Genomic DNA, 16,400 nt, shown 5'->3' with positions numbered 1-16,400 from the left:
CCAGCAGGGTTGGGAACAGCGGCTCTGGCAGTCAGACCTGTAATATGCCAGTCCAGAAACAATGGTGCCGGTGAGCTTACCGGCAGCCTTGTTTCCGGAACGTCAGGTTCCTAATGAGGCCCACTGTTTTTTTCCCAGGTCCTAATTCTCTGTCCATTCTATGAACTCATTACAATGACCCATCATGACCATGTGAATCACATCAGGACCCTTAGCCAATTGCACATGGTGTGGGAATAGTTATCCAATGTCCTCTAGCATTTGTTTCTGGTGTAGGGCAACCCACACTTCCCTAAACCAACTACACTCCCAATGTTAAAAGGATGGTGGTCATGGTATTAAAAGGTGGTACTTGAAATACTGTCTGTTACTGCCAGTAATATTCAATAAGAGTAGTGAGGTATTACCCCTTGCACTATTTGGTAAATAGTGAATGTAGTAAATACCTCATGATTATGGACTGAAATGCCACCCGAAAATTTGAGACATTTCCCCATTATATGCAGCTGGCTTTGAAAGGTTGATTAAGTCTGTGCCATGATTAGCTACTTCAATAGATATTGCATGCAGAGTTGTATTTAAGCAATAAGCCCTGCGCAGGGCGGCGGGGGGCATTACCACTTCAGGTAATGCCCCAGGGCCCATAGTTACAGGCCCTACGTCAGGGCCTTAACAAAGGCCCTGGGGCATTACCTGAAGTGTTAATGCCCCCCCTGTGTTGGACTTATTGCTATTAGTACCCCAGCCTGTAAGACCGGGATACAAAAAGCATTTTTTTCTGTTGCGAAAAGCTCCGTTTTGCAACAGAAAAAAGAAAAAAAGTTACAAAAATGACCCCAAGGAAGGGCGAACGTACTTCATTCACCCATTCCATGGCGGCCATTAAAAAAAAATAAACCAAAAAAGTGCGTCGCAGATCGGGAGCGGACGCGCTGGAGTCAGAAGTGGTGAAAAAGCAGGCAAGTGGTTGGAATAGGGTGGTCTGTGGAGGGGAAGCACTTACCTGATTCCCCGGCGGAGAAAGATGGCTGACTCCAGCTTTGAGCAGGCTCGGAGCAGGGGGATTATCATGTGGTAATTCTCCTGTTCCGAGCCTCTTCATTGGCTGAGAGCCTGTCATGCCCACCTCCCCTTCCCCGGTACTAATGATCAAATAACCTACTCCGCCCTTGTTTAGCAAATAATTTAAATTTGAAATGTAAGCCCACATACCGCCTGGTATGTCTTGGTTTTTCCCCAACCATTCAAAAAAATGGTTTGCCCAAATGCATTACAAAACTTCTTGTCCCGTAAGCGAAGAGATGCAATAACAGAGACCCCCTTGACTCTCAGGCCAAAAGTGATCAATGGGGTGAGAATGTTAACATCTCTGATTCTCACATTCCGAACTCTTTTGAAAATGTAGATGCACAATGCTCAGAAGGGTCTTGAGTGACCCTTCTCTTAAAACCTTTCTCCATTTGACAGCATTTTTGAATTTTTAAGAACACCAGACATGCTATTTACTGCATGGCGCTCTTGATGAGACTTGGAGGGGGATCATCCAAAATGACCCTCACGTCCCATCAAAAGCAGCCTGTGAGGGAAGACAGTATCTTCTTCACAGCTGCACAGCAAAGTGCTTTGCCCTCACAAAACGTTCTAAAAAAGAGTGCACATTTTGCCAGCTAGATTACTTAAAAGATGATACGTTGAACAGGAGTAGCTGGCTAAATGTCACTAAAGGCATGATTACCTCGTCAGTAAATGAGCCCTGATGATGAGGTACTTTTTACTTTTCTTCCCCTGTCTAAAAAGTTTGAGAATTCTTTTTTCGAAGAGCTAACTTTCATTTATGGACAAAGATTTGCCATGCCAATGCGCCTGGCATTACAAATGTACAGTTTAAAATGTTTTTGTAAAGCCCTCTCAGTACAAGAACGGCTCACCTTCTACATATGCAACGCCAGACCTATTGGGGCTTATTCATGGAATTTGTGCGCTGAAAAACGGGGATTTGTGCGCCATTCTGCCCGCAAATCCCTGTTTAACAAATGGGGATTTGCGGGCAGAATGGCGCACAAATCCCCGTTTTTCGGCGCACAAATTCCATGAATCAGTGGTTAGCAATGATTGGCTTTGCAGATGTGCCAGTGAAGAGATTTGCAAAGGTTTCCACTTCATAATGTCTGACAGATTTCCAAATTCCCTGTTTACACTCAGGCCTTTTTTGTGTTTTAATTTCTCTTACTAGCACCTTGCATGCCTGCACCAGACATCTGCCATGTCTCTGCATACCTGTGAAGCCCCAATGTTTGAATTTGAAGCACACTGCTGCTTACTTCCTGTAAATCATGTTATATTTTGAAGGCAAGTCTCTCTATATACGCAGACTCCAGAGTAAATGCAACCCACTAGGGAAATAAGCCAGGAGATAGCTTTGCAAGGATAACAAGGTTTACTTGTACAGAATACAAATGTCTGCAAAGAACTCTGGTCTTGCATTCGCAAACATGGGTTTATAAACACAGAAATACTCATTCACATATAGGATGAGTTGGTGCCACTGATTGGAGGTCCCCTACACATCGGCCTGCTCCATAGGGGATGGCAGGTGGTAATTGGCTGGTTCTTTCCCGTCGATCTTGATGCACGTGGGTCATCTCAGCTCATCCTCGCGGTGAAGGTCATGGCATGCATAAAACACAATGGGCCTCATTATAAGTTTGCCGGTCCGGGAACTACGCTACCGGTAAGGATGCCGGTACCCTAGTTCCCGGACCGGAAAACTACGAGTTGTGCTCGCGGGTGCCTTTCTGCCCAGACCTGGCAAGCAGAAAGGCACCCGTGAGCACAGCATGTCGGATGCACCGGCACCGTTATAAACGGTGCCGGTGTATCCGACCTCCCATTCCCATTCAGCCCTCTGGGGCCGAATGGGACTGGGGAGCATCTTTTTTCCAGTGCCCAAAAATGGGCAATTACTGAGTCCGGCAGGGCCGTAATGACCCAGTAATTGCCCATTTGCAGACGCTGGAAAAAATTGCAAGTTTAGGGGCAGCCTGCCGGTTTTACCAGCAAGGCTACTGCCTCAAACTAATGAGGCCCTATGTTTCCTTGCTAACCTAACAACTAAAACAGACTATTCACTCATTATGACAGGCACCTGGGCTGCACAGGAAAGGGGTGCCAGGCAGAGGGGAGGATAAAATACAGTCAGGCTGACCCATACATCCGGGGCTTCATTACTACTCTAGTTCCCACAGGAGCCAGCATGTTGTGTAGAAATTGGGCTTTGTGAACTGGGAACGTGAGCAGCGTGAGCCTGGAGCCTGTCTCGTTTTGGGCCTAACACAAAATGGCATTGTGGGTTGTGGGCATTTGTAGGGCTAAACACCTATTTCTATGCACTGTGGGGTCTTTATTGGATACCTGGTGATGCTTACTGCTCCCCCCTTGTAGATTACATTGCCTCATATGGGGTTTGCCTTATTTGGAAGCACCTGGTGGGGGTGGGATATGCTCATTTCCATTCCAACCATTTTCACATTGGTGTGAGTGGGGAGAGTTAAGTGTGAGGCTCCAGAATCCCACAGGGTACTCCACCAAAATGACTCATGCCGGGCTTTAGGCTGTCACAATGTGGGCTACTCCCATCACCTCGCCTCCACTGTGGGTGACTGGGGGTGAGCAGTGTTAAGATGGATTTCCAAAGTCAACCCTGGAGGTGAACTGTGGGAGGCCACCCTATTATGTTGAATGGGGAGACACTGAGATTTTAGCCTGGACTGTGAGAGTGGTGTAGGGCTACAATGAGTCCACACAGAGCAACACCACTAATTCAAGTTAGACAATTGAAAATATACAATGATTTACCAGCCCTTTAAAATACACACTAAACAAGGAAAACATCTAGTCAAATGTTGTCACATAATTATTATAAAATAGATAGATACATTCACCCTTAGGAAAAGAAAGAAAGCATGCACTTCAATAATCATTGGAAAAGGGGTAAGTACGTATACGCATGAAATTCAAGATAGACACTTAGAATAACCACAGAATAGCTCTCCTACTATTTAATGGGACCAACAGTAAGAAGGTTTGGGGCCATGTGCCCTAAAGCCATCAGTTCCAAGTCATACTTCATGGGTGGTTTTCTTAAGAGATTTGTACGATGCCAGTGGTTACAATGAAAAGGTCAAAAAGGTAATTAAATTTCAGGTAGGCAAACTAACTCAATCCCAGTCACTAGGATGGACCTAGCAAGGGATCCTTGACCAGCCGTCCACCAACCAAATCCAGGAAAGAGTAGTTTAGAGACCAGTCTTTACGCCCATGTAGCCCTATGGGAACTGGCAGTGGAGAGAAAAAGGAATGTTGTCTTACTCTTCTGACTCTGATTTCTCCAGAGACCACTGCAGAGGTTTTATAATCAGTTGAGGATACAGTATTCTCTGCTTTGTCTGGTCAAGGAAGGCCCAGGGATCGCAGTGCAAAGGTCGCTTTCATGTGCAGGATTTAGTTTTGGTTGGTTGCTGTACTTAGGAATCGGTTCCAGCTGAACACCCAAATGAAAAAAAGATGAAGACTTCTGTCAACCTCAGGACACCTCTAGGATGTGAAGAAGATGGATATGAATAGGAGTCACCATGGTCAGGAGGCGACAGGCAATCTTCCAGGGACAAACAATAGCGACGTCATTTAGGGGTCGCCAGAGGTCACAACTGCGACCTCTGAGGTCTCCCTTGCGACCTCTGTGGTCTCCCTTGCGACCTCTTTCTTAAAAAAAACGGGGAAAAAAACGAGGAATTTTTTTGGTAATGCAAGCTCTTGGGCTGTGGCCAGCACCATGTGACTCTTTACTGTGGCTCTTTACTTCTGCAGTAGCTGGCTTTCTTGTTCAGACCCCTTTAAAAAAAAAGAAGAAAAATGAGAACAGGAGTGCCACAAGTCTAACACTTTCAGTACTGACCCTAAATAAGAAAGAATAGGAATACCAAATAATGTGTCTTTCTGGAATTCTATACAATAATTGCTAGACTCATCAAAGGTTTATTTCAGGCACACTTCGGGGGGCGAGTCACTGATTTAGTCTGTTCTTAAATGCCTCAACTCAGTCTTTCATCCTTCTGAGGTCAATAAATGAGTACCAACACAGGTTGGGTGATATTTGGTGTACATTTTTTCTATATAAAGCACTGAAGCGTAAGTGCTATATAATAACACATCATTATCATTTGGTCATGGACGTCTGCTTGCATTCATAGTAATTTAGTAATATGGGCCTATATACACTGATCTCAACGATACATATGGCAATCCATTCTTGTATGAAATGTACATCACATTATAATGATATCGTATCCGTATTTTTTGTAGTGTGCAATGCTATGTGATGCCACTTCCTGTTTTGTCAACGGGTGAAAGGCCATGTCCCTCGCTTCCCACGATATCACTTCAGGGCGGGGTCAAATGACATCACTTCCTGTGATATCATCAGGGGTCAAGGGTCGTGTGATGTCTCTTCCGCTACCCCTGGCATTTTGGTGAAATGACGTCCCTGATGAACAAGGGAGCAGGTCCTGCTATAATATCTTCACAAAGCCTCTGTTTGATGAAATGGACAGTCTGGGTGTCAGTTACACGAATTACACTGATGACAACCAGATCCTCCTCCCTCTTACAGGCATCTATGACACCGATGCACGGCTTGTGAACGATATCTATCTCATCATTCAGCATGGATGGCCACCCATGGCCTATGCCTGAATGATGACAAAACCGAACTTCTGCTGCTAGGTTCCCCAGCCAACTTAAACAAGATAAGCTCTAGCTATGACTCTTTCAATATAGACGGGAATAATATCCATGTGGCGAAAGAAGTAAAAACACTAGGTTTTTACCTGGACGCCACCTCAAATTTGCACAAACAAGTCAACGCGACTTCCTCAGCCATCACCTATGCAGGCAAACTAAAAAGAGCCTGCATACCACTACTCTCAACAGAACGTTGCCCTATCCTAGCCAGAGCACTTATATCGTCCAAACTGGACGACTGTAACAGTCTCTACCCGGGCGCTAGTAAGTTTGTGATCAACAAACTTCAAATACTGCAAAACAATGCACTTAGAGCTGCCCTTAATCTACCTAGAAGAGAGCACATTTCAGCAATAAGAAGACAACACAAATGGCTCTCCATAAAAGAAAGAATTGAGCTAAAACCCCTGTGCCTCACCTTCAAATCCCTGAACCACACAGCGCCACCGTACCTAACAGAGAAATTCACCATCAGATCTACCACTCATGCCACCAGGTCAGCTCACATGCCCTGTCTACTGGTCCGTAGATACAAATTAAATATATCAGGAGGGAGCAGCTTCCCCGTCATGGCAGCCCAACTGTGGAACACCCTCACACGCACTCTCAAAACAACCCAGCTATTCTCAAATTTCCAGAGAGGCGCCATATCCTGGCTGATTAGTAAGAACTAACTGAAACAAGGAACTCTCACCCTCGTTCAAATGCCTTCAATTGCCTACTTCATGCCTCTTGTCTAATTCAAATGTATTACCATGCTCAACTCTACTACCATACTCAACTGTATTCTTGCCACTTGTATGTCTACCTATGTAACGGCAATCTGTCTATTGCCTATGTCTGTAACACGACTACTGTGGCCTAATTGCACCCAGATAACTCAGGTCAGGTGCGCTATAGAAATAAAATAAACAAACAAACAAACAAGCATGGCTTCTGTTGATGTAAGAAGGGTAAAAATGGAGGAGCTGGCATCTTGTACAAGCTGAAGATCTTCCAAGTTTCAAAGATACACTCAGAACAGCAACAGCTGTAATGAGGTAGCCCAGAAGCGAGCTGGTCAGTCCACCGTTTGGTCCAGACACTCTTCGGAAGGCTCAGAAGGCACAGATCCTCGAGCAGGGGTTGAGACTGGTTGTTCCCACCTGTCATGGTGTCGAAGCACCGGTGAGGGTCTTCTTGAGATCAGGCAGAGGATCAGGGCTTCACTGGATCTTCACTGGAGTTGGTGCTGGTCAGCTACAGGGGTCGTCCTCAGGTTGTCAATGGGCTGCTCTCCCAGAGGGCATGGCTCTAACGGTGATCTCAATAATGGCTGAAGAGTCCTCCTTTTATCCAAGTTCGGAACTGCAAGCTCATTGAGGTTCACCAATGGTAAGGATCTACACCATTCAACCAGTCAGTAGATATCCAATCATGGATCACCATTGACCACCACATCTGCCCAGCTACAGGCATTCTGTCTAGGGTCATACAGTTCCAGCCCTCATATCCGAGCTCACACACAAACTGCCCTTTTGCTGGCAAAAGCACCAGCTTTCCCCGGGAAAGGGCATTCCATATATGGCATTTCCTGACCTGAGAAGGTAGGAAGAAAACCAAAAAATAATATGGCCAAAGGACAAGCAAGAACCTCAAGGCAAGGCCATCTCCCGGTGCTAGCCACATTAATAGCCCTTTGCGGTAAATGCAAAATTGCATGGGTAAAAGGTATAAAACACAGTAGAAAATGATCCACTGCCACCAGCTCATCCCAGGCACATTGTAAAAGTAACTTAAAAGCCACTATAGAAAAAGTTATAAGGATACAAAATAGCCTAACTGCACTTCACTTTAAGGTGATGTGTTCAATTGTAACAATACAAAAAATGTATTGAGAGACATTGGTAAAATAAGGTGGCAACTTTTTCCAGACTGGCTCACTCCGTGTTTGCCGGTCGGGGCTGTGAACCAACAGCAGGCCGACCTGCCGGTACGTCAGGCCCCTACTAGCAGTAAATTCACTGAAACAACTGTGCTGATGCTTCAGTGTTCCTATTCTCATGGAGTCCTAACTTACCATTCCAAAGCCACCCTAAATATCCCGGTATTACCAGGATATTGAGTGGTGGAAACGGTAAGCCGAGGTTTCCTGTAGGCCGTCGGTGCTACCGGTGGCCTACCGGCAATCTCGTAAAAGGCTTAAGTGACCTTCAGAAAGTCAGGACAGGAGTCTAAACAAACCAAAAAGAAAGGGTGTACCATAAAAGTATATGGGAGGAAGGCAGCAAAAATAATATCTTCCCTAACAAGTGGGTTCCCTGCAACCTGAAAACTACAGCTACCAGAAGTCCTTGCAGCCTAATTGGCAGTGATTCAAAAAACCTACACTGACAGCAAGATGCACTCTCACACGGTCTCCCTGAGGATCTGATGAGCCCTGAAAGAATTGTGAGGAGAAGGCCAGTGGCTGAAAGTTAAATTGCATAATTATGAAAGTGGGTACTCCCAAAGTTTTTTGTTATCGGGGGGTCAGGACTGGAGGAAGGGAGATTCTAAGAATCTGTACAAATGTCGAAATGTATAAACAGCATGGCACCATTTTGAAAAATCGATTAAAAGAGAGAGGCTACCCCAAAACAACAATACATAGGGCATATAAACGAGTGCTACACATGAATCGGGCCCTCCTTTTAGAACCAACTCAGCGCCATCAAGATGATGACAAAATAACATGTGTAAGCACATATAGTCCAATTAGCAATAATCTAAGGAAAATTATCCGTAAAAATTGGAAAATGCTATACACTGAAGATTTTAGTCCATCAATCCCTAGATTTGCTTTTAAACGTCAGCAAAACATCAAAGACAATCTAGTACATACTTACCAGCAAAAGACACAGGGTAAGAATCCACAGCCACCCCTCTGGGGGCTCCCTCCTGTAGTAGGTCACCATCGATGTGGACACTGTTCTGTCTGTGCACAAACAACAACAATGAAAGAAATCACCTTGAGAGATACGGTGATCCGTCTCAAAGACTTTACCAACTGTCTTACCCCATGGGTAGTATATGCAATCAAATGTCCATGTAACTTAGTCTACATTGGTAAAACCAGTAGACCTGTACGTCAACGAATTTGCGAGCATAAATCTTGCATTCGAAATCAAGTTGAAAATAGACCTTTGGTAGCTCATTTTTCGCAAAAGAAACATAAGTGCACCGACTTAGTATGGTGCGTCATCCAAGTCATTAAACCATCTCCCAGAAAAGGGAACCGAGACCAAATATTAACAAGATGCGAGCAAAAATGGATATATAATCTGCAGACAGTGAAATACGGGCTAAATATAGCCGTAGAATGGAGCTCATTTCTATAATCATATACTCCAGTCGCTGTCAATAATTCCGTGCTTCAACCAGACACTATTATGCATAAGCCTACTCGAGTCTCCGTGTTCAACTTGCAGAGACCGTTCATAGGCTAATTAAGTTCCATTATTAATGTCTAGAACCAGGACAACATAAGTGCATGTCATCCTTTTTTCACTATGTCCGATAAGATTGATGCAATAGCACCATGTGTGTTTTCATGCAACAAAGTAAAATGGTTCTTAACAAACTTAGTAACGTTGTTGTAAGCTCGGCAATGACTAACCAATACACATGATCGACTAAAGTCGATTGCGCTGTCCGTGTCTAACGATCGACAACATCTTGGGATCAGAAACACATGGCTTTTACGTCCCACAACGGACGACCCAGGATTAGAAACACATGGGTTCTATCGTCCCTTAAACGGACGGCCTCCGTTCCACCATACACCTGGTTGACGTACGATCACGTGTTGCTCACGGCTCCGCTTCCCGAAAATCACCTGACATATAAATAACGCTCATGTTCCTCTCCCCTGTGTTTGGAACATTCACAGCGCGAAGCGAGTAGCTCCAATGCTGAATACATCTCCTTTTTCAACAGACACAAGTGGTTGGGTAAGTCCAATTTTCTCCTGCTTAATAGAAATCTGTAGACACATACCAGTATACATAGAACACTGGAGCCATATGAGTCGCAATAGAGCTAGCGCATACAGTGATTCTCTAACTCCAGTGCACTACGCTAATCGGAATTTAGAAAATGTCTCCACTTGAAAAACGCGGCGTGCATGGAGCTGCACGGAGGCTAAAATAGGCTTTGACTTAAAATTGAGTTTCGCTACAATTATAGTTGTAATTTTGAGACAAGTAATACTCAAATGAGATAATGAATTCAACTACTACTTTACACATTTGCTCTGCCCTATTTTTTAGGCATCTTTACAGATGAACACTGCAGAAAAAAGCCTGAACACATATAGCAACCCAAGTCTACGACTTAAATAATTCTCTTCGCCGAGGCCACCCATACAGAGGTTATTTTGTAAGTGTCCAATGGCTTTGACCTACAGTCTTTCTTTTTAACATCTTAATGGTCTTTTCAGATAACTTAGTGTCTCTCCTGTGTTCCCTGTAAATAGGGTTCCGGCTCCTGGTATCTAAATAATTGTTCCAGAAGCTCCTACTCCATGGTCTTCAATCATCATTGTCGACCACAGGTGGGTGCACTACTTTAGGCGCAGTATATTAGTATAGCTGGCAATCACCCTGTGATTAATCTGGTTGAGGTAGACTGGCTCTAACTGTATACTTTTTGTTTTGTATATTTGTGTTTTTAGACGTGATATTCCACATGCTCAAGGGGCAAGAAACAAAGTTTCTTAGTAAGCAAGACCGTCCTGAAGATGGCCGTATAACTATTTGATTGACCAGCTTTCACCACGCTGGTACTACATAGAGGCCGAAACATATGTCGACTATAGGAAAACTTAATTGTGTTTTTTCTGGTGTCTTGCATAAGTGAAATTGACAATTATGCTTCTAATACATGTTAATTGTAGCACCCCGGACTCTCACAAATCTAATGATTGATATGCAACTGTTTATGAATGCATGTAGTAATTTGTAAATGTCTGTTTTTTAATAATTTTTAAATAATGAAAATATTAAAAAGATTTTTCTATTTTTCGTAAAAACGAATCCAGTCTTAAACAATGTATCGCCCAACAGGTGTATATTTCTGCTCTATTATTAAGCAGGTTTAGTGCATCCCTCCCCTGTGTTCTTTGACAGACCAAAGAGAGAGGGGTAGTCAGTCTGGGTTTCTCTCTTTTTCTTGAAAGTTAAATTGAACAGGGAACCTGAGTGTGCCGCTCCCCTCCTGTACTGTTATGTTTATGGAACTCTGGAAGGTGGAACCTCTGGATTCGAATAGGATGCTGCACCAGGGTGACTCATGCACAGCTTTGGAGTGCCACACTTTGATCTACTCCCACCCACCGCTGTGGGCGACTGGGGGAAAGTGGGTTGGCTGACACCTGAAAACCACAGCTACCAGAAGCTCTTGCAGCAGAACTGATACTGATTTAAAAGACCTGCATTGACTGTAAGATGCAAGATGATACTGCCTTCCCTCCTGTAGCATTCTGTATGTGGAAGCTCCAGATTCCAACAAGGCACTGCACCAGGTGAATCATGACCTGCTTTGGAGTGCCACATCTTGTGATGTGCTTATGTTGAGCCTGCATGTCATCTATGAATGCTGTGAGAATGTTGGTGCTGGGAGTGATTGACAACTCAGTGGAATGTTGGTGAGTGTTCTGACAGTGTGTGCTGGGCCTGATCTGGGTGTGCTTGGGCATGGCCGGTGGGTGATCCGAACAATGTCTCTCTGTCATGTATATAGCTTAAGAGTAACAAAGTATTTGTATGCGAGTGAAGACTGTGGGGCTGATTCATGGAAGCGTTTTATAAGGACGCAATCCCATTGGAAAACACTCTGTGAATCAGGCCGTGTGCCTGGCACTAGGTCTGCTCTGTTTCTACAGGTACGCTTTCAGCAGCCAGATGGTCGTGGCCTGTCCGTTTGGTGTTTATTCATGATAAAAAATTGCTCTGATAGTGCTTTTCAGAATACTATTATCCTCCACAGGCCAGGAAACACCTACTCAGCAGGTGGCCCTTTCCCTGTGCTGTGTCTTTTTAACCCAAAAAGCATCTACATTTTAAATGCATACGTTTCTTAGCCATTAAGGAGAATAGGAAAGCCCAGGAGAGGCACGATGCTCACAGATGATGAGAATGCTACAGCTAACACCAGAATGTGAGAGGGCCATAGAAGAAAAGGGCTTGCCATGGAAATGGGCTTGGATCAGCAGCCAGCAAAACAAGGATGACTGCGCAGCCCGGACAGGACAAAATCATGTGCTTTCTAGCAGATGTGCTAATTGACGCAATCTTTGTAAAACACACTGATTAGACTACATGTCGAAAGGAAACAAAAATTGACAAATTGTGCTTTGTCGAATTCCTGTCAAGCATTACTAGTTAGCATGCCAACCGGATATCCTGCTTATCAACACAACTTATTTTCCCTTTTCTGTTAGGAATACTTTTCCACACAGTTGGCACAACCGCCACTAAATGCATGAAAACCAAAAGGTAATTCTGCTGCGTCCTACAATTCAGAATCTTTGTAGAAACCGTTGCTGGGCGGTATTGGCTTAAACAGTGGTTAGAATACATGCCAATTTCTCGGTATATATACGTTTAGCAGACATATGCTGTTCAGTGTTTCAATGCATAGTTTAACTTTCTGTGAGGCAGGAACCCTGTCTCACAAATAATGTTGCTATGAGTGAGCAAAGAGACAATTCTGTTTGTAACTCACATTATATAAATTGCCAATGTCATTATTACATATTGAATAACGTAATCATCTCTGGCACTATGGGGGTAATTCATGGAATAAATGTGCGCCGAAATCAGTGGCGCAAGCAGGCGCATGCGTGAAAAAGCCAGCGCACGCGTGCGATTCATGGAAGGACCTGCGCGTGTAATTTCTGGGATGTGCGCCAAACCCCTGCGTGGCGCACACTGGCTCACGCGTCATTTCCACATCCCGAACGCCGTGCTTGACGCGCACAGCGAAAGCGCACGGTCAGCGCACACATCAAAAAGGGGGTGGAACAAGGGGCGGAACACGCGGAATGGGGAACAACGCATGAAAATAAGGGCTGAAAAGGGGAAGTACTGCTGCGAAGTACACGGAACTCCCACACGCATGCGAACTACACGTATTCATGGAATCGAATAGGGAAAACCTGCGCACTTCAAAACACACACACACGCACGATTACGTCCGCCACACGAAAGCAGGCAGAAGCGCCCTCGCGCAGCATAAAAGTGAGCGCAAACAACAAACAAGCATATAGAGCTACAGTGAATGTCCCGTTCCTCGCAGCAGTGATCGTGGGACACCGCAGGAGGAGGAGAATAGCCAGGCCCCGCATTTTTGTGCCCAGGACCAGCCTTTTTGGGATGCCTGATGACCAGGTCTATGGTAGGTATAGGTTTCCACCTCATATCATCCTAGAGCTGGTCAGGGAGTGGGAGGATGACCTCACATCGCCCACCCTGTGCTCCCAAGCATTGAGCCCTTTTGCAGAAGGTGCACAATGTACTGCATTTTTTGGCCACTGGGTCATTTCAGCGGACAACTGCCATAATGGGGGGGGTCTCACAGGCCACGCAGTCACGCTGCCTACACCAGGTGTTGGCAATCATCACTGCGCGCCCCTCAGTCCGCAGGCACATATACATGCCCAGAATACCCGCAGAAAGGCAGGCGTGGTCCTGGACTTCTACAGGTTGGCACACTTCCCCAAAGTGCTCGGTGCCATGGATTGCACCCATGTGGCCCTACGTCCACCTAGGGCCACAGAGCAAATCTATCAAAACCGCAAGCACTGGCATTCCATCAATGTGCAGGTGGTATGTGATGCCAAGGGGATAATCACCTCTGTTTATGCAAACTTCCCTGTGTCCACCCATGATAGTTTCATATTCAGATTGTCTGCCCTGAGCCGGGCCCCTGGAAGCTGGGAAGCATGGCGACACATGGCTCCTAGGTGAGTACAAATGCCTGTGCACATGCATACATGTCACACACAGACAAATACAAAAGCCCCACTAATGACAACTATTATCACCTTACCAGGGGACAGTGTCTACCCTCTGAGCACCTACATGATGACACCCATACGGAACCCCACCACACCACCCCAGGTAAGATACAACGCAGCCCATATTGCAATTAGGGCCATAGCGGAGCACACATTCGAAGTGCTCAAGTCACGCTTTTGCTCCTTTGACCGCTCTGGTGGCCAGCTAATGTATGCACCCTAGTAGTGTGCAGGATCATTGTGGCAGCATGTGTCCTGCACAACGTTGCAACACTGCATGGCGTACCGGTGGACATGGTGGTGCCCCCACATCCCCAACCACACGCACGGCTGCTGCGCATGGGAGGGGAAAGGGCATGTGGCGAGGCAGCCCGAACCCAGCTTGTGGCCACGTTTTTCACCTAAACTCCAGCCCCTGCGGAGTGCACACAGGCCTGGCACATACCAGGTCACAATCGATGATGACAAAGGAAGTTAACTGTCACTACCTTACCACCCTGAGAATGTGCCACGGAAGTGCCACATTGTGTGCATCCCTAGATACTTAAACACAACCAATCCCATGTGACCAAAGGGAACACATTGAAGGCATTCCCCCCCTTGCTAAACAGGGCATGAAAGGACTGGCATGCCACCCAAACCCTCCCAACACTCCTCAACCCTGACTGGCATACCATACCATGGCATGCAACGTGAAAACATCCAACCATATGCACAACACATGAAGTCATGAAGTGCCATGTGAGAAATGTAAGTAGTCACCAGACAATTATACCTCACATGGAATCCGAAGAAAGGAGTGACCAAAACCTCACACCCTGAAAACGGTGCCACAAATGCATGCCACCAGTCGTTCAAGCAACAAAAGTCTGAATACCTTTCGCCATGCACACTGGACAATAGCAAATGGCCATATCAAATACCGCACACTGCACAGCACAGTGAGTGTGCATTGTATTCGTGAAAACACCTCTGCATAATTTCACAAAATGGCATACAACCAAATATCACCCTTCCATGCATGTCCATGAATAATGACTCAGAAGTGAACATGGATTGTCATGGCAGAGCATGCATGAGAAGGCAATCTGGGTGCAATGTATCTGGGGTGGTGTTGCCTAAGTGTATTCGTCCATATGGACATGTCTAGAATACATGCATTTGAAATGAAGTGAATGCCAGTGTCCGGTACACAGCACATATGAACATAGCACCAAGGACCCCCCTGTGTCTCAAACCTCACCCATCCCCTAACACGTCAAAATAAATCACTACGTTGCATCAGCCATTGACCAGCAGAACATATCAGGTACAGAGTATACCGCATTGGCAATGGCAGACAGTGACCCATCACTGAATCATTGAAATCGATGAAATGAACAACACACAAACTTCATCAAAGTGCATCAATGAGGGTGTGAATAAGGGAGAAGAACAGTACATTCCTACATGTTCTTCAAACAGTCCACAGTGTGAGAATGAACCGGAAAATCAAAGTACATATAATAAATGCCAGGACCAATAAGGGAGAGCGTAGGGATGGATTGTAGGATGACTTAACTAGCATCAACATTCCCATGCCTGACGGAAATAGTCGCAGTGCAGGAGTCACATAAAGAGGGGAGTGACGGAAGAGGATGGAAGAGGTGAGGAGAGTAACAAAACAAGTGACAAACTATGGTAGGTCTACAAAGATTCAACATAGTGCTGGGGAGGCGGAGAAGAAAGACAGAAAGGAAAGGGGGAAGAGATGACCTGTAATCCATGGTGGAGGGACTAATGATCAAATAAGCTGTCAAAATAATACTGAAAATGGTGAAGGTGGGGCATTGAAGGACAGAGGCAGAAGGGCAAATGTCTGCAAAGAACAAGCGCCTATGTATCACCATGGTCAATGGCAATTGGGTTAGTGGTTGAAAATGACAGCCAGAGTACAAGGAGGAGGCCAAATGGGGGTGGAGAGGGAGAGGTAGGAGAGAAGGGAGGAGGGGACCAAGCTCAAAATCACCAATGGGGGAGATGGTGAAAGAAAGCACACACAGGGGGCAGAGGGAAATCTGCCGGTAAGGAGAGTAGGGGATGTGAAGGGGGGGAGACAGAGGGACACTAACAGGGGCAGGGGAGACAGGGCGGTCTTCAAGTGACTGAAAAGGCATGTGGACAGGTCTAGACAGGTGCACCTTAGTGGGCTTTTGATAGTGGTGGCAGACTCAAGCATCCTGATTGGCCGGATTGTCACAAGGGCCAAGTGCAAACAGTGGGAGGGGGATCAGGTCCAGGACACAAACTGATAATTAAAATGACAAACAATGTAGTCATAACTCAGATGTCACATCCAAACACCAGCCAGGGCTGGGAAATGGCCAAAGTGCTGCTGGCAATGAATAGGTGGTTGTTGAAATGCGTGGTGACAGGGGTAACTCAGTGTGCAGCCTTCATGTGGCACTGTGGAAAACCTGTCCCAATTCCACATTCTCAGCACATGTACCATTCCGACCATCAGTGTGTAGTATGCAGTCAAAGGGTGCCTGGTACCAGCTACAACAGGAAGTGTATCAACATA

General features: G+C 45.6%; 1 protein-coding gene across 1 annotated transcript in view; it reads left to right on the top strand.

Moving 5' to 3' along the window:
• SLC6A20 (solute carrier family 6 member 20) overlaps nucleotides 1-16,400 on the top strand; it is a 531,874-nt gene that overhangs the window by 406,351 nt on the left and 109,123 nt on the right. The gene's annotated exons all lie outside the window — the stretch shown is intronic.

The sequence above is a fragment of the Ambystoma mexicanum genome, chromosome 5p, assembly GCF_040938575.1.
Source record: "Ambystoma mexicanum isolate Mex_15411 chromosome 5p, UKY_AmexF1_1, whole genome shotgun sequence".
Classification (NCBI taxonomy): Eukaryota; Metazoa; Chordata; class Amphibia; order Caudata; family Ambystomatidae; genus Ambystoma; species Ambystoma mexicanum.
Note: the sequence above shows the minus strand (reverse complement) of the source record. Positions and strands in the feature narration are given on the sequence as shown.